The 23,421-nt window shown below is 40.6% G+C and overlaps 1 pseudogene; it reads right to left on the bottom strand.

Annotated features, from left to right (window-relative positions):
- Positions 1-10,398: 10,398 nt before the first annotated feature.
- On the bottom strand, positions 10,399-11,047 carry LOC117035854 (mediator of RNA polymerase II transcription subunit 6-like; annotated as a pseudogene).
- Between the last annotated feature and the right edge of the window lie 12,374 nt (positions 11,048-23,421).

The raw sequence follows: 23,421 nt of genomic DNA, 5'->3' as shown, positions 1-23,421 counted from the left end.
AGAACCATGATAAAGAACACTAATATTTCCTTGTCTTATATCGGGTGTAATGAACATCAGTTCTTAAGCTGAAGGCTTCCCTTTTGTTTTGTAGCATGCTCAATTACTTCAAGAGCATCTGTTAAGTCTTGACTAAACTGTACCACCTACATTTCAGAGAAGGATTTTTCTGTTTGTGGAATGAACGCATAAGTGAGGGCAGGGAGAGAGCATGGACTTGCAACCTTGTTTTGCATTGGGAGCTGTGTTAAAAGCAGGTGAGTAAAAACCTTGCAGAATAAATCTTTCAAAGACAGGAAAGTGATTTTTGACAATTGGGATGTTTTCCAAAAATGTGTTACTAAGGTCTTTCTTTCTTAGTCTCAGTTGAATTGCTTATTTAATAAATAACATTTACTGAACACCCTTTACCTGCCAGAGTCTATCATGTACGAGTACTCGGAAACATTGACTTTCAATGCTGAAATGAACTTTAGGGTCATCTGACCTCACCCCTTATTTCAAGGAACAGAAGCTTAAAGCCAAAGCCAGTGGTGCTCCTTCATAGCATTTCCTCCTTCTGGAGGGAGTGCTGCAGGAGCTGGGGGTTCTTCTATTCATTCGTTGACAGAGGAGCCCTTCAGAAATGTCTTAGAAGGTACCTGAAGTTATTTTGCATTATTTTAGCATTAACTTAAGCTGTTCTTACCTTCAGATAGCTCAGTATATAATTTATTTCTGAATGCTGCAGGACTTCTTTGGAAAACCAAGAAGTTTTTCACTCAATTTTGACCTTTGACACTCTGTTGAACCTCTACAAGTTCGTGTCCTTCATCTCCTCTTCCACATAGGTTGTTGTGAGGTTTAAATGAGCCATTTAAGAATTTTAAAAAATTCTTAAATACTTCCACAGAGGAAGTACTCAATAAATGTTGGCTTCAATCCCCTTCTACCTCCCAAGCCCCCTGCTCTTGCTTCTTCCTGGAGTGGCGTTAGTTGTGTGACCATTTTGAGCCACAGCATATTCATCTGAAAAAAAACAAAACAGATTATACTTCACTGTATATTCACTACATAAGGTTTTAGTGGAAGTCAAATGAGGTAATCTGTGTGAATCAACTAGCATAGCCCTGGCACAAAACAGGCTGTCAAAAAATGTAGCTGTGATTACCTCAATACCTGTTAATATGCTTTAAGTCAGTTGTTTAATTGACTTGGCTGTCTAAAGGAATGGATCCTATGCACTGGAGTGATATTCAGTCCTGTTGAGTTTAGATAAAAAAGTAGAATCTATATAGAAAGAGTACAACATTTACATTTATGGATGAAGTATTAATTTCAGCCCAGCTAGCCTGGATTTTAATATTTTTCTTAACTCTTTTCTTTATTCTTTCCTTTTCTCACACTCTTAATTTTTTTTTTCTCTTGACAATGTTGTCAAGAGACAGTCTTTATGATTTAGTTTGAGGGATAATTTGTACCACTGATGAGTAGTTGAAATTACTGTCACCAGGCCATGTGGCCTCTTAATTGTTAAATCTGATAGCTTGGTCTTCCTGGTCTTTGGCAGCATTCAACACTGCTGAGCCTTCCATTAGCTAGGCCTTAGGGGTATGGTTCCCTCCTTTCTTCTGTTCAAGTCCTTCAGGGTCTCTTACTCTTCCTTTGCCTACCACTTAAGTTCTGAAGTTCCCCTGAATTTCAAGTGCAATCATCTTTCTTCACTTCCCACTCTTTTTCTGAGTGATCTTTTTTCCTATGATGACTTCATCTTAATTGTACTAAGGCCCAAATCTGTGTTTCTGAGCTAGACTGCTCAGCAGAGTCCAGTGGTTGAACAACTCTTCTTGGATAGTCAAGCTCAATGTGTGGAGAATAGAACCTATCATCATCTTTTCCCAAATTAGTTTCAACTCCAATCCTTAACCATTATGCAACCACTAGTGCAAAAATTGTCAGTCAAAGCAGCAGAGTGAATAAATTAAGTATTTTTCCTTTTCTGAGTCAAATCTTTCTCACTTTTCAAATGGCACGTTCTCTAGACTTTGATTCAAGCCATCATTCCCTTTTGTACTATCTGTGCATTATTAAAGCATTTATTTTATTCTGTTGTTAGCTTCATTTATGTTTCTTTTTTCTAGACCAGGGGTCAGTACGCTTTTTTGGTAAAAGGCCAGAGAGTAAATATTTTAGTCTCTGCGGGCCATATGGTCTCTGTTATAACTACTCAAATCTGTGGTTGTAGTGTGAAATTTGCCATAGACCAAACATCAGCAAATAAGTGTGGTTGTATTCCAATAAAACTTTATTTACCAAAATAGGCAGTGGGCTGGATTTGGCCCATTAGCTACGGTTTGCTGTCCCTGTTCTAGACTTTGAATTCTTAAAGTGTTGCTTAATAAGAATTTAGAATTTAGAGACCCTTGCTGTAAGAGGCCTGAGGATCCAATGTCAAAAAAGACTCAGTTCCTGACCGTCAGGAGCTCACATAGAAACTGAGCACACATGCTGTAATGGATTGGTCTCCTATGGCTGCCATAACAAAGTACCGTAAACGGGGCAACTTATTGTCTTACAGTTCTGGAGGCTAGAAGCCTCAACTCAAGGTGTCATCAGGGTTGGCTTCCTATGGGACCTATGAGGAAGAATCTGGTCCATGCCCCTCTCCTAGCTTCTGGTGGTGCACTGGCAGTCTTTGGCATTCCTTGGCTTGCAGATGCATCACTTCAATCCTCCGCCTTCACGTGGCATTCTCCCTGTGTTTCTTCACACAGTTTTCCTTCTGTGCAAGTCTGTCTCTGTGTCCAAATTTCCCCTTTTTATAAGGACACCAGTAATACTAGATTAGGGCCCATCCTAACAATCTCATGTTTACTTAATTACTTCTATAAAGAGCCTATTTCTAAATAAAATATGGTGGGTTAGGACTTCAACATATCATCTTTGGGAGACACAATTCAACCCATAACAAGGTATACATGTTTATTGTGTGTATAACAAGGGTGCTGAGGTAAGGAAGAGTCATTTTGCTGGACAGTGGAGGAGAAAAAAACAAAGGGCACAGTAAACCCCAGAGCATTTGGCTCTGAAGGATGACTAGTATCTTACTAGACTAAAGAAAAAGCAAAGAGAAGTCCAGGCTGAGCAAATAGCTTGAGCAAATGCAGAGGGGCAGGAATACAAAAAATGTATATTGAATAATTATCCTGGTGCAGCTACAAAATGGTGAGGTTGGTGGAAGGGGCGCACGATGGTGCTAGAAAGGTAAGCTGGGACAACACTAAATGTGTGCAGGCTTAAAGAATTGCTTGGACAATGTTTGTTGAGTGAACTAATGAAGGTGAAAAGAACAGTTGCAACTAATTGGCAGCTATGAATTCCTTCTCTTTCATGGCCAGGGGCCTTACTCCTTGTTCCAAGCACTCGTTAGCATCTGGGTTGTTATCCGGCAGCTCCTTCTTTCACCAATGCTTGTTTGGGTTCATGGCTCCCTCATAATTTTTGTGCTTCTGTGTGTACTAGAAGAATTCAAGGACACGATAACTAGTGGATTAACTCATAAACAAATGTTCTCTGATGGAAATATACAACATATTTGTCTTTTGGCAATAAAAATAGCCAACATTTCTTAAATGTTTACTCAGCACCAGGCACTGTTCTAAGCGTGATATGTATTAATTCATTTACTCTGCACACATCTCCACGATATTGCATTATCTCTATTCAATACATGGGGTAATTGAGGCTTAGAGTGGTGAACTGATCCAATGTAACCTGGCTGGTAAATTATCGACCTTTCCCCACTAGGCAATACTGTCTCCCTCTTCCTCTCCCTCTCCCATCCTCTCTCTTTTGCCATGCTTGTCTCTCCATGTTCCATCTTGGATCAGACAACCTGCTTATGTTTGCCTCCACTCATCATCAATTAATGTCTGACATTCTGATTCTTCCCTGTCTTCTACTACCTCTTTTCCTTCTGATTCTCATGTTTTCCTCCATTTCTTGGCTTCTTCTTTACTCTCCCTACATTGGCTTACTGGTCTTTCCTACTTTTGGTATCAGCAATAGATAGTTACTTTAAACAACTCTTATTTTTCTTAACAGTAACCAAATGCTTACCAGCTGCACATAAAAACACAGCCCCTGCAGATCTTATAGTTGACCCACTCCCTGCTTACGAGAGGCTGGAGGATGTACAATGGATTGAATGTTTAAATATAAAATATGAAACGTAGCCATTTATGTTCCATTAAAGAGGATTGTAGAAATGTTGAGAATAACAAACTTTTATTTTATAAAAATATGAAATATCATTGTAGCCATGTAAATTCCATTAAAGAAGATTATGGATGGTCAGATAGGTACTAGATTTATCAGGATGATCACTTTGTAAGTTATATAAATGTCTATTCATTATGTTACACACCTGAAACTAATATACTATTGTATGTCAACTGTAATTGAAAAAATTTAAAAGGAAGATTATAGAAATGTTGAGAATAATAAACTTTTAGCAAAACGCTCCCATGTCTAGTACTAGTAGGAATTTTCCGGATTACTGTTGTTCTGACATTTTACCCAAGTCTGACTTTACTTGTACATATTATTCAGTATTGAAGCTTGAGAAGATTTTCCTAAATTTGCCATTTCTGATTCTATCACAGAAACAACTTTAGGGAGACCTTGTGGCTAATCATCCAACAGTGTCTCTCTAGAACAAAGGCCATGAACTTTGTACTGAGGGAAGCTTTCGAATTTTAGAGGATTAAGTCTTGAGAGGCATTCTGGGATGACAGTGGGCGGGAGGAGGCGTGGACAATGGGGCCATTTTCAAAATCATTGCACTAGATCAAGTTAGATTTTTCCTATAAAGCGTGCGTGAGGTGCCCCAGGGCTCTTTTCTGGTCTCTTTCTTGGGTAGAAAATAAACAGAGGACTTTTGGCTCCTGACCACCGCTGTACCTACAGAAAGCAGCTTTTTAGAACTTGCAAGCGCCCAGCTATGTGTGTATGAGTGTGCGTGTTTGGCAGGAATTTTCTGGAGAGGCATGAAGCACTACTTTAATTCCCATGGATGCTGCTTGTTCCTCAGAATGGAAAATGTTCTATTTTTGGCCACAAGAATATTTCTGAGGGAAAAAAAAATTAAACAAAGCATTGGTAACAAGTTTATGTGTGTAGTCTTCTGAGTTTGAAGAAGTTTTAAGAGTTTAATGCATTGGCAGCTTCTTGGATGCGCTGGTCTCTCAGTGATAAGAGGAACTATTCAATTTGGATTCTCGGGTTAGGACATGAGTTGAGGAATCTGGGCAGAAAGGCTGCAGGGGTGGCGTGGGGTCCTGTCTGGGAACGCAGCAAGGCCTCGGAGTACAGGCAGATTGGCCGGTAAGGAGAATAAATACCTTTCTCACCTGAAAAAAGGAAACCCCTTGAGGACAAGTGTTCTTTGGCTATCATGAACCTGTCTCGGATCGTAATGTAATATTCTCCCCCAAAGCAAGGCAGCCCTGTTGGCACCTCTGTCTCAGGGTTACAATTGACCTTTTAGGGGAAGGTCTTCCTGGGCCTGATTTCTAGCAGAGTCTGATCTCACGGCAAATCTGTGGGGGCCAGCTGCATGGTGAACTAAATTATTTTGGCCCTTCCCCCACCAGACACCTTTCTAGGAAACAACTTTTCTGTTGCTGTGACCTCTTTTGCTGCTGTTTGATACTCTTGACATGAAAAATGAGAAAGCAGACAAGCACTCCATCAACTAGCAACGCTTGAACATCACATGTCAAAGTATCTTTTCATAGGAGGCCAGGAGTTGAACCAGCACAGCCTAGGGGCCTATGGGAGAATCTTGAAGGTCATCACCGGGGGTGGGGGGTGGGGGAGGTGGGGGGGGCATTTTGTAGACGTGATGGAAGTGCCTGGGAAGAGTAATCACAGTATTTGTGAAAACTTAAGCTCCTGCAAATGGAGCTATATCTTTCCATTCTGATTAAGAAACAGGCTAGTTTAGAGGGAGCCATGTAATCTGATACCCTGAATCCCATGGGGTGGCGTTTGTTGAGGACGTCTGAGATTTTCTCTCTTTATGGTGCTGTTGAAATATTCTTGAATTCCAGCTGGTTGCTTCTTTCATCTGCTTCAAACCTAAGCCCTCGGGTGCAGAGGCAGTGGTGTTTCTGGGTAACATTTGATTCTTGGAAGGAAGGGCTGTTCTCTTCTTCTGAACAGAGTCCATATCTTTGGAGTTACGGAATGAGGTGCTGGTAAACAGACCTGTTATTACTGGTTCCTGAGGCAAAGCATTTCTGGGGATCACTGTTCTTGAAAGCAGCTCTGAGCCAATGCCTTGGGAACTTAGGAATTTTTCTTTTTGGCTGCAGTCTTTTGAAACATGTGCTCAAGATGGAGGAACTTGTATTGCACTGGTTCAGAAAGGTTTACTACAGTGAAGAGCACCTTTTCTTGGCACCAGCTGCATTTCTCATATTTTTACCCTCATTTATTCTACAAATATGTACCAAGCATCTACCATGTGCCAGGCACAAAATTGACTTGTGAACAAAAGAGACATAATTCCTGCAGATGTAGTTATGGTCTGGTGGGGCAGACAGACAATACATAAGTATATTTACATTCTGGGGAGTGCTGTGAAAGAAGAGAACTGGGTATAGATAGATAGATGATAGATAGATAGATAGATAGATAGAAAAATTGTAGGTATACTTTAGAAAAGGTAGGCAGGGATTGTCACTCCAGGAGGGTGAAATTTAAGTTAACATCAAAAGAAGAAGTCATTAATGTGGAGAAAATCGGCTGGGGATGGACGTTTTAGGCAGAAGAAACAGCAAGTGCAAAGGCCCTGAGGTGAGAAAGCTAAGTATGTCTGAGGAAGCTAATAAGACTGAGATGAGCTGGAGCAAAGTGAGTGAAGATGAGAAAGACCTGAGATGAGTTTGGAGACTTAGCCATTGGGCTGGATCACAAAGTGCCTTGTACACTAAGAAATGGAGCTTGAATTTTATCCTAAGAATGTTGGAAAGCCACTGGAAAGCTTGAATCAGGGGTGTGACATGATCTCTATTACAATTTTGAAAGAACACCAGCTGCTGTGTGGAGAATGGATGGGGACTGAGGCAAAAATGGAAGCTTTCTAAAGCACTAGCTGATGTTCAGGCAGGAGGTGAGAGTGGCTTGACCTGGGGGCGCGGGGGGAGAGGAGGGATTGCAGCATCTCCTTCTCTCGCCCTATCTCTGTTCATTCCAGTCTCCTTTCACGTTGCCCTCCCATCACTGGGGGAAAACCTGGCCTTCCTTTACAACAAGTGCTTCATGCGGGGACTGGTGCTTAAGATTTTTCCAAAGTTCTTTAAGTAAATCTTATTTGGTTATCTCAATAACCCTGTGAGCTGAGGATATTGTCCCCATTTGACAGATAAGTAAAAAGTTGGGTCCAGAGGTTTCAGGAGGTTCCTAGCAGAGCCAGGTCTTGCACTCCCTGCCCAGGGCTCTCTGCAACTCCATCGAATCTATTCTGTTGACCTTTTACTTTTACGCTGTCAATCTGGTTAACACCTTGCGTTGAAAACTAATTTTCAAAAAGGTAAACTCTGAACTCATAGAAAAACATAAAAAGAACACAAGTCAATGATTTTATGTAATTCATTAATTAATGAGGGAACCATGTTGGTCTGCTCAAAAACTATCTATGAAGAGAGGATATGTACAGGCAACTTAATAAAGCAATGCTAGGATAAGATTACTGGATTAGATATAAACTGGTTAATGTCCGACAGGCCATAAATCTTAGGAGTTATCTGTTCTACCAGACAGAAATTACTTGCATCTCTACCTGAGAAAAATCTATAAGATCACGGGTAATTTCACTGAGTTTGGGATCTTTAGTTAATAGCAAACAATGAGATGGACTAAGTGTATTTTCCTAAGAAAGGGGCCTGAGGTAGCCTTGGAAAGGTGAGCCACCCATTGTTTTCTTTTTGCCTTATTTCTAAGTTCTGGCTATTTTTATGACACTTTTTTTTAGAGCAGTGATCACTAGGTAAAATGCCTTTGTTATGATATTTATAGAAAGCCTAGGGAGAAAGATCAAAATGAGTAAGGGATGGCTCAATTAAAATACAACCCTACCTCCCCCAGAAGGAGCTGGGATTCAGTCATTTAAGAGACATATATTGAGCCCTGACCGTGGCTATGTAGAACCTGTGCGAGACTGTGGGAGCACAGACCTTCACACACAACAGTTCCCGCCTGTAGACCTCACAATTTAGACAGAGAGACAGACACATAAACATCCATTCCAGTTCATCCTGATGAAGGCCAAGCAGAGAAGTGGGGATTGTGTGGGCGACAGAGAAGGGAGTGGTACTCTCAGTCTGGAAGAGCCAAGGCGCTTTCCGGAGAAGGAAGCAGCAGTTAAACTGTTTTGAAGGATGGTAAAGAGCTGTTAGGTTGAGAAAGGCTGGGGCCAGAAAAGCCATTCGGGCAGGAGAAATAGCATGGATGTGCATGAAGAGATTCACCTTTGTGCTTACAGCTGATTTTAAATTTTCTCCTCAATTCTCACTCCTCAGTTGCGGAGGGGAGAGGGTGAAAAGGGGAAGGAAAAGTTGGAGTTTCTTGGGCAAACTTGCAGACTTTTCTTTAAATATTAGGTCAAATTCTCTATAAAAGCCCTATTTAAAACTTTTTGAAAGACTTTGAAGTCCCAGAGAAACAGGAAGTTAATCAGAGTGGCTTTGGTATCTTAGGGCATGTTTTAACAGCTGCTTAAGGCAGTTTAAACAATCAGAACTTCTGTGGTTTGGGATGTTGCTGTGATAGTCAGCTCTGGCCAGAATGAAATATCACCGCATCTGAGAGCAACAGCAGTTGGCTTTAATTTAAGCCAAAAAGTTCTCCAAAACCCAAGAGAGGAACTTCTAAAGAGGAAGATTGCTCCCAGAGAATGCGTTTGGGGGTAAAAGATGAATTGAGTGGGGAACAAATGATCTTAACTTGGTTCTTGGAGAGCACAGTTTAACCCAGAATATTTGTTGGCAGATGCCATTTGTAAAGGAGTCCCAATGGGGTGGATTAGCATCTGTAAGGAACACTTGAATAACACAAAGGGTGTCCAACCAATTTAAATTTTCTGGGGATTGGTCATTGTGCTTCAATTAACACTTAATTTGTTTTCCTGGTCAACTCCTTTAGCCTTCTTAATGATTTCCTCAGACCCCGCCCCTGATTCTATCTTCTCCTGCTGGAGCAGATCCCGTGATGAGAAATAAGGAGAGGCCTGTGGAGAGGATTTCAAGAGATTCTGGGGAGGCCTGTCCTGGAGGCCCTCTGTGGGCAGCATATGCTGCTGCTGCTGTGGCTCCTGGTGATGATAGGGCTGGTGGTGATGGTGATGATGTTGCCTAACATTTGGCGAGCTAAGGGTTATATGTTAGGCACCCTGCTGAGCGTTTTACACACATTCTCATGTGGCAAATATTTCACTCTCAATTTACAGATGAGGAAACTGAGGCTCAGAGAACTTCAGTGACTTGCCCATTCATCTATTCGTTTACTAAGTCTTTTGCTTTCGTTAGGTTCCCTCTAGTGTATCGCAGCCTCTTTCTCCATACACAAAAGTTGACTAAAACCATTCAAATGATTTGTAGACAAGTACTTTTGATAATGGGCCAACTGCTGGTTGACAGGTGACTGTATCATCCCATTCAGGAGACAGATTTATCTTCCAAAAACATTTCATTGGGCATGTTATACCAATCTTCCAAAGACTTGATTTTCCCCATACTAAAGACCAAATTCTGTTTGGGCAATACGTGCCAGGCCACTCTGCATGTCACTCTTGGTGGGAAGGGCTTAGGACCTAATTGAGTCTTTGCTTGCTATTGAAATTGGGGATTATTTTGTTTATTCCTCTAAAAAAAAGGATGTTGTTTGTTCCTTTTAAAAAAAGTGCTACTACCACCACATCTTTCCTGGAGAAATGCTTGAATTTATTAATAAAATAATAAATAAAATAAAACAAATTGAAAACCACACAAGATCATATTTTGGCAGCACATACACTCACGCCGAATCTATTGAGAAAAGACTGGCATGGGTCCTTGCACAAAGATAGCCTGTTTTTCAAAAGTTCCATTTTGGTGTAGTCGCTGCATGGAGAACTCTGAGATAGCTCTCTGAGTGGGGTGCGTTTGTAAATGAGGAAACATAGTAAAATGTTCATGCACAGACAAAAACCTTCTATACTAGTGACCTTTTCTTGATAAATTGTCCTCAACTACTTAAATTATATATATCTGTATACAGATACACAGTGAGTGGGTGGGCTGCCTGATCCTAGTGGGGAAAAGGGTACAAAAGAAAGGAAAATTCAGATAGAAAACATGATGGGAATAATCTCCTTTCTTAAAAACAGGCACTTTCCATACAGAGGAGAGGGCTATGACATGGTGTTCTAGAGCTCAATGACTGCCACAAATAGGTGGAAGGCACAAAAATAAGAGAGAAGAGGAAGCAGACCAGCTCCTCTTTGGTCTTGTACTCACTAGCATCTTGCTTAGTTCTTATTGACACTTTAGTGCTCACTGCCTGCGGGATATTCTTTGGGGTCACTGTTTCCTCCAGTTTTACAGCTTGTGGTAGGTTCTGATTCCTTTTTCTGATCTAACAGGATAGGTTTTTCTCCAGATCTCTGCTGCACAAATTTGAGTAGAAAATTTTGTATAAGGTCCACATGTTGTCTCAGGAGAGTAGAACTTGTTCTTCTTTCCTTTGGATTTAGGTTTGGCTTTACCTTGTTTTTATTGGTCCGTGAAGTGCCACCTATAACCTATGGGAGAATAATATGGACAGTATGACATTGCTTTATCAGAAGCAGACTGAATTCTGTGCACTCACTCTGGAGTTCTTAGCTGATCCCTAGTCTCCTGCCTGAGAGCTCCCGCCAGCAGTGACATGTTAGCAGTCAGCTAACGTGTGGGATGACTTGGGTATGGGGCTGTCACTGTTTCTTCCAAAAGCTATAAAGAATATGCTCTTGAGCATACACAAGCATGCTCTACCTTTTCCACTCCAACCGTCTCATTGAAGAATTCTAGTGTTTGCAAGTTTCTAACCGATGTTAATCTTTGAGATTCAAGCATGAGAACTCAGAATTCCCAAGAATACTTAGGAATTCCCCAAATTCTAAGTTATTCTTCGAGTACCTTAACATTTTTCATATCCTTTACTTATTATCATGGATATCTAAGAAAATGTATTTAATAAATAAGAAACATTAAGTTTAGTAGTATTTGCAAGAAAGTGTAGCCTATGGCAAATACTAATGTATTTCAAATGGTTGAAAATGCCTGCAAACATTATTGGGTACTATTTGAATAATGTAACATTGGATCTCCAGGCAAGGTAGTACAACAGAGATTCTCATATTGAAACTGCCAATTTAAGAACTTATTTTACTTCCAAAACTTTTTATTTTTTTTGGTATACCACTCATAGGATTTTTATAAGGTATATATATGTATAAATTTATGAATAGTACTTAAAAAAATGACTCACCATTGACAGCAAATGGGACCATGAACACACATTGATAACACCACAACAGCTACAAGCAAATTTAACTGGATCAAGGCAGCCTCCCTCCTACACGGCGTCTGTCCCAGTTCCCTGAAATGTCGGCCTTAACCCTTGGCTGCATGTCTAAGCTATTCTGCTCTTATTTTCTACTTGATGTTAGTGAATTCCTTCCGACCAGTAATGTTTCTATGTTGATTGCTAGGCTTTAGTTCTCACAGTGTAATTATAATAATTTCTCCCATTTTCTCAATTTCTTTACCAATTTTTCTTGGGATTTGAAATTCAGAGAAAACATCTTAATTTTTAGAGATTTGCTAGGAAGTATTTCATTCATGGAAACACTAAAGTCGTCTAATGTTAGTTTCTATATTCTGTCCCTTCCCTTATTACATGTCCAGTCTTGGAAAGGACCACTCTTTCTGGGAGTAATCCAGGATACCACCACTGTTCTAAATGGAGACTGAGGAACTGTGAACTCAAAAAATCTCCAGTAGCTGACCTTGGATGTCCACTGCTGCTATTCAATGGCGTTTGTGGCTCTTCCTTCAGTAAAGGACTATTTTTAAAAATGCAAAATCTGAACCACGATAGGCAGGGGAAATTTGTAAGTGGAATGAGTTAACATAGCACATCCATCTGAGAGCCCTGTAAGTCTTTGATGAAAATGGCTGCATTGGGCCATGTTGAAGACCTAGGTGTTGGCTACCTCATTTTCTCCTGGAGTATAGAATCAAAATATGTGAAGAGTGTCAGACCACCTGTTGGAATCCTGGCACTAATGAGTCGTGAGCTACTGAACAAGTTGCTTAACTTCTCTAGATATCAATTTTCTTGTCTGTACCGACCTCACAGAGTGGGTGCAAGGATTAAATGAAATAATGCATGTTACAGTGCCCTGGCTAACTTATAAGTTAGTTCTTAACTGTGAACTAAGAATAACCTATTGTAGTATTTTTTTCTTCTAGGAAAGGGCACATGGGATTATTGAGAGTGCATTTTACCAGCACTTTCATTTATTATTCAGAGGTCTAGGTGCCTGCAGCTAGGTGACAGGCAGTGCTGGTTATAGTTCAGAGCCCTACCTGCTGTCTTGCGTTGTACATTTCTAACATGGTGTTGCTATGCTCAGGCTGAAGCCTTCAAACTGCATCCCAAAGTTATCAGACATAAGTGTCTAGAAAGGACCTTGTGTCTGATATGAACTTATGTCTGATAATTCTTCATCTTGACACATCCTAGAACCTGGGGGGGGGGGGGGGTTGAATGTAAGCAATTGAATGCACAGGCAGGGGATGGGCTAAAGAGATCAAGGTCTGGGCATCCTAGAGACCAACTGCAGAGCAGGGCAGACTCCCTCCCTCAGGGCAGGCCACTGGGATGTTCTGCCCATGCTCTTCTTGCATATTTTAGGCACTGGGGGCCGTTTTTTGTAAGAGAAAGGGCCACCTGGGAAGAGTGTCTTTCTCAACCTATCTAAAAAAAGATGTAGAAGCTCTCAAATAAGGTCACATAAACGGACATCAAGAGCCCCTTGACTAACTGCTATGGGACAGTCGGTAAACAGTTTGTGTTGGAGCACAGTGGAAGGGCCTAGGTTGGGAATATTAAGTGCAGACTTTATCAGATTTAGTTTTTTTTTCTGATAATACCTATTTTATATTTTTTTATTTTTCAATGTAGTCGACATTCAATATTATTTTATATTAATTTCAGCATCACATTTAGGTCTAAAATCCATTTTATTCTTTTACCAGCTGTGTGATTTGGACGAGTTACTTATTATCTCTCATGCTCTGTTCCCTTGGTTATAAAACAGGCTAATAATTGCATTTACCTTATAAGGTTGTCATGAGTATTAAACAAAATTGTGTGTATATATTAACTTATATACATATCGTATATATACATAATACATAATATATAATACATATACTTTTATTTAATAAATAATACATATAATATACAATACGTATAACATACAATATGTATAATATATATACAATTTTATTTAATATATATGATATATATATATAATACACATATATATATATATACACATATATAAGTATATATATATATATATATAAAAACACAGATCCTGGAACACAGTAAACACTCAAGAAATATTAGGGTTTTTTTAAATATTATAGCTGAGTCAAGGAGTTGTACAAATACTCCTCGACATACTCAAATGTTGCATTCTTGAATAGATCAAAAGGATTTTTTTCATAAAAAATATGGTACAGAAGGAAGTGAAATGAGTTTAGTTACCCTTGGGGACATAATTTTGCATTATCCTGGCCTATATTCACACAGCATGGTGTTTCTGGACGTGGACAATATTGCTGAACTATTCTTACCACTCATGAGGAATGTGCAGTCAGCTGGTGGGAGATAGCTTTTAGGGTATCTAACCAGATCATGATGAACCTCCATTTCCAGGAAGAGGGATGTAGTTCCAGTCCCCATGCAGATGGTGTGACCTCCCCCTTCCTGGAACGATTTCTGATTTGGTGCTTGCATGATTCTAGTCAACATCACAAAAACAACAGCAGCTATTCTGAGTGCCATCCATGTGTTAGGCACATCACTAGATACTTACGTTATTCCCTTTTAATTCTCAAAATCAGTGAAGTGTCGTTATCTCTAGGGTACAGATGACGATCATTCATGTGCCGTTAAAGTGAATGAAACTGAGAGTCAAACTTTTGTCTGTTTAACTCCAAAAACTTTGTCTTCAACTATGAAATGTTGGCTTAAGTGGACGTGGTCATAGCATCAACTCCTCATTTTGGAGCATGGGAACTACATGTAGCTGTGTACTCGTGTTCCAGGTGACTCTCATCTTGACACTAGTCATGCCCTGACAATTTATGCTGATTACAAATCTCTCTTGGCTCCCCTTCTCAGAAAGATGCTATGCCCTTATTTTTGCCCCCATGTACGAGCAGCACTGGTAACTATTGCCTTGAATTTATGATATTTGCTTTTCGGCTGGCATCACAGTCTTGTGGTCATTGGTTAAAAACTTGACCCTGGAGTCAGATTCAAACCACAGCCCTACAACTTAGTCTGTGATCCTGAGAAAGTCGCCCAATTTCTCTCAGTTGTTGCATTTGTAAAGTGGGGACAGTAACAGCACCTAACTCATAAGACTATTGGAAAGATGAAATGACGTAAAGTGTTTAGAAGAACAAACGGCTCATGTTATTTGCTTAATAGAATTATTCACACTTGGGAGAGTTCACTGAATGTTAATTATAACTAACAACATGCTTCGAATTTACACACTGTCCATTACAATCTCTAGTCCCTGACTTTAGTTTGATTCTTTAACAAATATTCATTAAGTGCCTACTATATATCACATGCTGTATTAAGTGTCATGGATCCAGAGAAGAATAAAGTACCGCTGTTCCTGCCCTCAGGAAACATATAGTATGCCAGGCACTCAGCCATATAAATGAACACCTTCAATTTACTGTGCTCAGAATGCAGGGTTCATTGTTAGCAGCCTAGCAGAGAGGTTGGTGGATTAACCTGGCTGTGCAAGGAAGAAAGAACAAGAGTTAGTCAGCTGCAGAAAGCTGCAAGAGGAGTTCTATGCAGAGAGAACCTGTAAACAGACGCAAAGGTGGGAAATGACCACGTGGGTGAGAGGACCTATGAGCTACTTGTTGATGTTAGAATATATATTTTAAGCTGCGAAATGAAGCTGGAAATAAGTGTGAGGGTATGGAGTTTATTCTGCAGGTCATGGGGTGGTCATTTTAGCGGGGAAATTGCAGTGTGGAGGGTGGGTTCAAGAGGATGAGCGGAGCAGTTGGGATTGGAGCAGAGAGAGTAGGTAGGAGACTATTGAGAGACAAAGGACCCAAACTAGGTCAGTCAAGACAGAATGAAGAGAAGGCATGAATTAGAGGAAGATTCAGGAGGTGAGACTGAAGAACCTGAATGGAGATGGTGAGTGGGAGGGAAAGGAGTCTTGGATCATTAGCCTTTGCTGCCATAAATCCCGAATTCTCCTTTTAGAGAATAATTCTCTTTCCATGTTTTCAGAAGGATCAATTAGACCGTTAATTGTATAGGCTCCTAATGTCCAGTAGAGAAACTACCTGAGGAGTTGAAGCCAGTTCTAAGAAGTCAACTTAAACAAGACAGATAAGAAATTATAGCACTTAGCATCTCTGCATCTTGGTTTCCCAGTCTGTGAAAACTATGCTTGCTCCATTGGACTGACATAAGGATTAAATGACCCAAGCTTTAGTAACAGTATCTACCATCAAATAAGCACTGAAAATAGGTAAGCTGCAGTTAGTATTGTTGTTGTGACTGTTACTCATTTTATAGCACAGCCTCATGAATCTGACGACCTGGATTCCAATGCAAGCTCTGTGCAACATTGAAAAAAAAATCACTTAACTTCATTAAGCCTCAGTTTCCACTCTGCAAAATAGGAACAATAATAGACAATAAAAAAGTACCTGTCTCATAGGCTTGTCTGCAGACTAAATGATGGAATGTATACCAGACACGTAGCACAGATCCTGGCACATAGTAAGAAGTTGAGAAATGTAAGCTAATGCTATATTTCTTGTTGTATGCTAGGCATTTTTATGTATGTGATATAATTTTATTTTCTCTGCATCCAATGCAGTAGGTGGTATGATCTCCATCTTATAGATGAGGAGATGGAAGCATGGAGAGGTTAAATGCTTTGTCCAAAGTCACATACAGCTGTAGCTAAGTTGATGCAAGCTATTCCACCTAGGACAACTTGATTGGATATAGGGAAAACAATAAAGGAGAATCAAAGAGGATTTTAGTTTTGTTGTTTCCCCCAAAAACCATTTAAATGGAAAACTGAGTGAAGAACAAAATATAATGGGAGTTGTGTACATTAGTGTGTGTGTTTGTGTGTGTGTGTGTGTGTGTGTGTGTGTGTGTATGAGAGAGAGAGAGAGAGAATCCAAGGCTTCAGTTTTGGATATGTTAAGTTTGAGATGTTTTACAGACATCTCTGTGGTATAGTAACTAAATAGTTGATTATACAACCCTGTCTTTAAAGAAGAGTCTGGAATGGAGATAGAAACCTGGCAATTGTCAGCGTAAAGATAGTGTATGAAGTTATGTAAATGGTTGAGATTTCCCAGAGCAGGAAAGTATAGAAATAGAAGAGAAAAAGGCCTAGGGCTAAACCCAAAGCATGTCAACATTTAGAAGTAAGGAGGGGAATAATTGCTGTAAAAGAGACTAGAAGGAATAGCCAGTGAGGAGAACCAGGACGGCAAAGCAGTGTCAGAAAAGTGGACTTCTTGGGTCCATTTCACTTTTGCATGGCACATCGGTGTTGTGTGCCACCCTTTTGGCACTTTCTATATCCTTGGAGGTTATTTCTTTTTCTTGTGTGTAGGTCACTTTGGTCTCTGGGGACTGGGATTCTGTCTGTTCTCTAGAATTCCCCATACCAGGTACAGCACTTGGCCTTGAGGTGATGCTCCATAATGCTTGGCAATGATGATCTGTGCCCATTGTAGTTAGGGAGAAAAAAGATGGTGTTCAGGAAGAGAAAGCTGGTTTGGAAAAATGGAAAATTGGAAAGTGTATCAATCCCAGGTTGAAATGCTCATTGAACAGCAGAATGAGACCCCTTATCTGACCAGAGGGAAGCCTTTTTAAGAGTAATTTTAAGAGCACAAGTTGGTTGTAGTTCATAGGGCCTAGAAAAAGCCAGACAGATTAAAGAAAGGATGATGCAGAATCTAAGAATTCCACTCAGTCAGGGTGGAGAGGGTAGCTTTGACCAGAAACACCAAGGGCTTATATTGGAAGCTGAGCGAGCAAGGACAGAATGTTCCCAGAGCTGGGATGAGCTCCTGGTAGCTGCTGGGGTGAAATAAAGAGGAAGGAACTATGAAACCCTGGCTACAGGCTTTCACAGTCATAGCAGTGGTTGATTCTTGAGATTTCCTTCAGTGGTCTTTAGCATGCAGGGCTGATGTCCTGCTATAGGGGCCTAAGGTGTGGGAGAGAAGTGTAGCCTTGGAATAGAAGGCCAAACTGTGATCATTCATTTATTCATATATTCATTCATATTTGATATGCAATTACTATATGCCATGTCCTGGGAATACAGTGGTGCAAAAGACAAAAATTTCCTGAAACTCATATTTTAGTGGGGGTGGTTTCTTTGTATATAAGAATAATAACTAGAGAAAATTAGTGTCTGTTGGAGTTCAGAGAGGGGCTTGACACCAAATTCTGGACAGATTTAAGAAGTTCCATTTGAGCTGGCTGTTAAGAGAGGAAGAAGACTTTTTTTCAAGTTGAAAGCGGGTAGTGGTGAGGTGGTGGTTATTGGATGGTAATGGTGGTGGAGGGGCAGTGATGGTGGTGGTGATGATGTTGACTTTGAATGGAAGTGGTGTGGGTGATGGTGGTAGTGGTGAAAATCATGATGGCAGTAGTGGTGAGCTGGCCATGGTGATGGTGGTAGTCATGATAATCAGTGATAATGAAGTGTATTCCAGATTGAAGCCATAGCATGTCCACAAGCAAAAAGTCAGGAAATAGCTCACTAAGTCTAAAAAGTAAGAGAAGTTTACTTGGTAGGGAGGTAGCAAATAAGTGATAAGTAGGTGGGACCCGGATGTAAGGACCTCATGGGCCAAGACGGACCCATTTTCATTAAAGGTTTAAGTAGGTGATGGACTTGGTTAGCTTTGGTTTGTAGAAGAGAACGGGAAGCATTGTAAGGGGAGGAGGTGTGATATCTCTGTCATAGTCGCCGTACTCATTTTTCTAATTTTCCAGGTAGACATCAAGAGGAAAGGAGTGTATGGAATATGCGTAAATCTACTTCTCCTTACACCCAACATCCTAGAAAAGGGAAGAATTTCCCCCTTCAGGTGGGATAATATTGAAATCACTAAAGAAAGCTATTTAGTCATCTCATTCGTGTAATTGTTTTCATCTTCTCAGTATCATTAATTCCTTTACTCATTTAAAATATTTTTTATCAAATACTTGCAAAGTTCAGGGCCTTGGATAGGATGGTAAAAAAGAACTGTAAGTTACCTCATCAGTCCTCAAGGAGCTTACAATTTGGTGGATACACAAGAGGAAGGATGATGGGGAACACATAGAACCGAGGGTTGGGATGCCTCCGTGGCATTCCTGGCTTTGCAGACTAGGACAGCCTTTTATCTTGTTCATGCAACACTGTCTTCCTGAGTCCTTACTGTGTTCATGTACTATGTAGGAGAACGCAAGGATCAATAAAATAGTTCTTGCCCTAAGGAGCAAGACATTTACCATCTAGGGAGGGAACTTCTCTATACTCATCATTTATATTCTTTATGTGTCTATGTATAGGTGGGTGCAGAGAGGTTGACCAGATGATTTTTAAGGTCCTTTACAAATTTAATATTTTATCACAGAAAAGATCTACGATTTATAGAGAACACTTGATTATACATAAACCCAAATTTAATGCTAACTTTGCTAGATTATTAAAAGTTAATTCTAGAAACAGCCCCTTTCCCCCAACCAGAGTAAGTTATCTAGAACCCTTGTAAAAGGCTTATGGTGGATTTGTGAGGGGTTGTCAGTCAGTTTTCAAACCTGAATGCAGGGCATGGGACCATCCAAGGGAATTCAAGTCCCTGAAGGGCGTGGCTGGGGACTTAGTCACGCTGGCTAATGTGGTTTGAGTGGCTGTGGGAAGTTAAACTCTCTGACTTTATGTATGACCAAAAGCTCAACCCCCAAGTGTGTTGAAGTGACTTCTCTGACACAGCACATGTAACTTGGCTCCATCCTGATGTCTGTTTTTCATACTCTCAGAAGAAGAAATGTCCTAAACAATCCTCATGGGCCAACAGTTGAAAAAATATTTGTTTTGGTTTTGTTGAGCGCTTTCTCTATTAAAACGTGAACACTTTGAGGGGAAGGGAGATCCCCATTGGGTACATTTGATTCATTTATGCTTAACAAATCAGTTGTTTTAAGGAGAGACTGTATGTCCAAGAAGGCTATAGAAAGCTTTACTGCCCCTTTCCTTTCAAACAGGAAGTTGCATTTTGCCAAAAGTAAACAAATGTGAACCGGGAAGGTTTGTTTAGTTTCTAACGCTGACTTCAGGACCTGAGAATGGAGTCAGTGCTTGGCAAAAATGTGGGATCTCTCTGGGCCAAAATGTTCTCTGCTCAGGACCTGGCCTTTGCGCTCTGGTAAACATCCTCCTCTCACCAGCCCCCAGAAATTCACTGCCAAAGTCCCTCGGCAGCTCTGCTTACTTATCAGGAACATTCAAAAGCTGATGGCAACGTGGAAACAAACTTTCAATGGGACATAGCTTTCAGAAGTGTGGCCACTTTATGGAAGTGGCCTGAGGTTTGGAAATCTCAGTGGATGTGAATGCAATTTGACATTTTAGGTGCTTAGGCAGGAGCTGGCCCCTCTGGGTGGAGAAGTTTCCAGGAGGGTGACTGTTACTACTCAGGTGCCATTGTAGTGCTAAGCACTTTATGGAACTGCTCTTACATAATCCCCATAGCCCTAGGAGGGAAGACACTATTATTGTCTCCAATTTACAGATGAGGGAACTAAGGCTCAGGAAGGGTCAGAAATGACTCAAATTCACACAATTAGTCTAGTAATGGAGCCCTTTGGTTTATGCCTTCTGGTTTGAAGATTTTAACTAGTTCAATCAATATCTGAACTTCAGGAAGTTACAAAATATGTAGGAAAGACCTACATGATTCAGGTAAAGAGCAATGTAAGACAATTTACGATTACTGGCCAAAGAATTGAGCAAAGTAGCACTTAAAGTTTAGAATGAATACATTTCACATTGAACCTATTTTGTTCCAGGAAGAACTTAACGACAGCTGATAAAAACTCACATAGGGGAACGTGTTAGTATGTAGAGACTGAACTCTAAAGTAGTCTGTGATGATTCTTAGACGAGGGCCTCTGATTTGCCCCCAAAGAATGAGTAGGAATTAGGTAACTGAGGAATGTTTCAGATTTGGGAAATCAGAATCAACTCCATCTTTAGGGGACTTGCATTAGAAACTACTTCATGAAAATATTTTTAGTACACATGGTGACCTTCCTTGGGCCTTGATATTGCACTCGCTGAACTTTTATATACTTGAGAGATATTTTGTCTATCTAAACATGAAAAAAAATTTGGCCTGTGAAGTAACGTACCACTGAGAGGCCGTGGCAAAGCTAGCTTTGATGGGACCAGAAATTCACCTTCCTCCCCACCTCCTCATCCCATCCTGAGCCAATTCTCCCTCATCCTAATTGCACTAGTCTTGTCATGGTTCTGAAAACAGGTTATTGCTTAAGTGCATTTCTCTACTGTACTTTACAGATATTATCATTAGTCCTCACAACTGCTCTCATATGGTAAATGAGATTAGACCCATTTCACAGCTGAGAAAACTCAGACTGAGAGAGATTAAGAACTGTGCCCAAGGTCATAAAACTTCCTGATGGTAAAACCAACTAATTGATTGAAGGAAACAGGTCTGATGCCAAAGCCCATGTTCTTTCCACTATACCACATAGTCTCCTTAGGCTCCCCATTTTTAAGCTAGTATTCTGGATTTTCTTAAAACCCTTATGAGATGTTAATAGCTGTAAGTTCTGTGGTGGTAAGGGAGACCTGAACACCTTGCTGCATTTTCTTTGATTCCATCTAACGGGGACACAGACCTCTGGCTTCCCTTGTAGAACGCCTCTTTTGAAGTGTCTCTGTTTTCTTCATTCAGAAGAAAAGATCAGCATCTCTCATGCAAGGCCTGGCTCTGTGCCCATCTCACTTTTGCAATGAGTTTAGCAACATCTGCTTTGCCCATTAAAGTGATTTTTCTCTTCCTGGCCCTGAGCCTGTATGCTTGCTGCAATTGATTACCAGCAATTTCCTTCCCAAACCAGAGGGTTCAGTGAACTCTAAATTGAATTGTTGCTCACTGGTCTCCTTTGGACCAATGCATGTGGCTTACGTGCAACATGGTCAAGCCACTTAGTTCCCAATTCTATAGGAGGATGGTTCTGGTTAAACACAGGGGAGGACCTGGTGAGGGACATTTCCCATTTTTGCACTGAGTGGCCTAGGGCTGTGGTCATCTCTGAGTTTCTCAATTTCAAACCTAAGTGGGGGGAAGGCGTGAAGTCACCTTGCTTACAGCAAGGCTGTTGCAGTGCTCACACCCTCCTTTCTTTGAGTTTAGTTGTAGCACTGATGGCCTCGGGTGTAGCTGACTGGAAGGTTTACTAAGAGACATCTGAGAAAAATTACCTCTAGCTCTAGAATAAAAAGTAAAGACTTCAGGATGAAGTGCATCACTGTACCCTTTTCAAGGCAACTATCGGTCCGTCTACATGGTTCAGGCAGCTTTTCTTAATAAAGCAAAGCCCCAAATGAAGCAAAGCCTGTGTCTCTGGCCTGCTGCTCTTCGATTTGTGACTCCTAGTTATCCTTTCAGAGGTAGTTTGAATGTTACCCTCCAAAAAGCGGGGCTTGACTTCTGCAGCCTCACCACTGTTCTCATGCTTTGGTCACCACACCTATCAGATGTTTTCCATTTGTCTGCTTACACAGAGTCCTCTTATTTAGGTTCTCCACCAGTGTGTGAGATCCTCAGGGCTGGGGTCTTGTTCCTCACTTACACCCATACTCCCAATACTTAGCACAGGGAATAACACATAGGAGGCCCTCAGTAAAAGGATGAAAAAGTGAATGATGCTGCTTGCCATGGGAAGCGATTTTAAATTAGTACTTTGTTCTGAGCTGTTCCTGAAATGTCTGTGTTCCCCCACAGCTGTGGTGGCTTTACAGAAGGACAGAGAGGAATAGTTGGTTATTTAGAGAAGTGGAAATCAGGAGTCTTCTCAACCACATAGTACTAAAAAAAAAAAAAAAAAATCAGAAGAACCCATTCCTTATTACTAACCAAACTGCTGCTGTTTATTGGAGCACTTAATTTAAAGTAGGTGTCTAAAGGAAAGAAAATATAACAAATAACGAAATTCAGTGATAGTGATAATTAATTGAAATCATTTGAGTCATTGCATTTTCCGTTTCTTTGAGAAGACGGTCCCCATTTACACCACGATTGCTGACAGAAAACCCACGTGTATCAGCAAGCACTTCTGAAATGATTACTGCAGACTGGGCTGCTAATATCCTATTCTTGCAGATCTCTTTCACAAATATCCTTGGCATTGAGCTCGAGGCTCTTTGCTTTTATTTCTGGAAGAGATCTCGTTTATATTATTGCCATAGTGAAAAGTATTATAAAGAGCATAGTATTCTAAAAAGTCTGGCTTGATTTGAGGCTCTAAGACCCATACCTTTTAACTAAGTAGATTCTAAGCTGAACCTCCAAAGCTTTAAGGAATTCCTAGGGTTCTTAGCTTCTAGAAAGACCTGAGGTCTTTGTTTAACCCCTGCACATTGGCAGGTGGCCCTGTAAACCTACTGAGGAAATGGGCTAGTGAACTTCAGGGGAAACTTAGCTGGGCCTCACATGAAGATATGTAGTTAGGGAAAAGACAGTTAGCAAGTGTTTTTTTTTTTCTAAAGCTTTGAGACTCTAACAGAGGAGAGGCGAGGAAAATGTTCCAATTGCCTGCCCTCGCTTTTTACAATCCATTTATCAGACGCAATTAAACCTCTTCCAGTCCCTTGCAGCAGAGAGGGAGGACCTCAGCCCGCCCGCCATGTCATAAAACAAGATGGGCTGTGCTTAGTCATGCTGTTTCAGTTCTGCTGCCAGTCGCGCCAGTAGCTGGGATGTAGAACATGTCCTTCCCTTTTCCAGAGTTTCTGAC

The sequence above is a fragment of the Rhinolophus ferrumequinum genome, chromosome 16 (assembly GCF_004115265.2).
Source record: "Rhinolophus ferrumequinum isolate MPI-CBG mRhiFer1 chromosome 16, mRhiFer1_v1.p, whole genome shotgun sequence".
Taxonomy (NCBI): Eukaryota; Metazoa; Chordata; class Mammalia; order Chiroptera; family Rhinolophidae; genus Rhinolophus; species Rhinolophus ferrumequinum.
The sequence above is the reverse complement of the archived record's forward strand: the minus strand, read 5'-3'. Positions and strand labels throughout refer to the sequence as shown.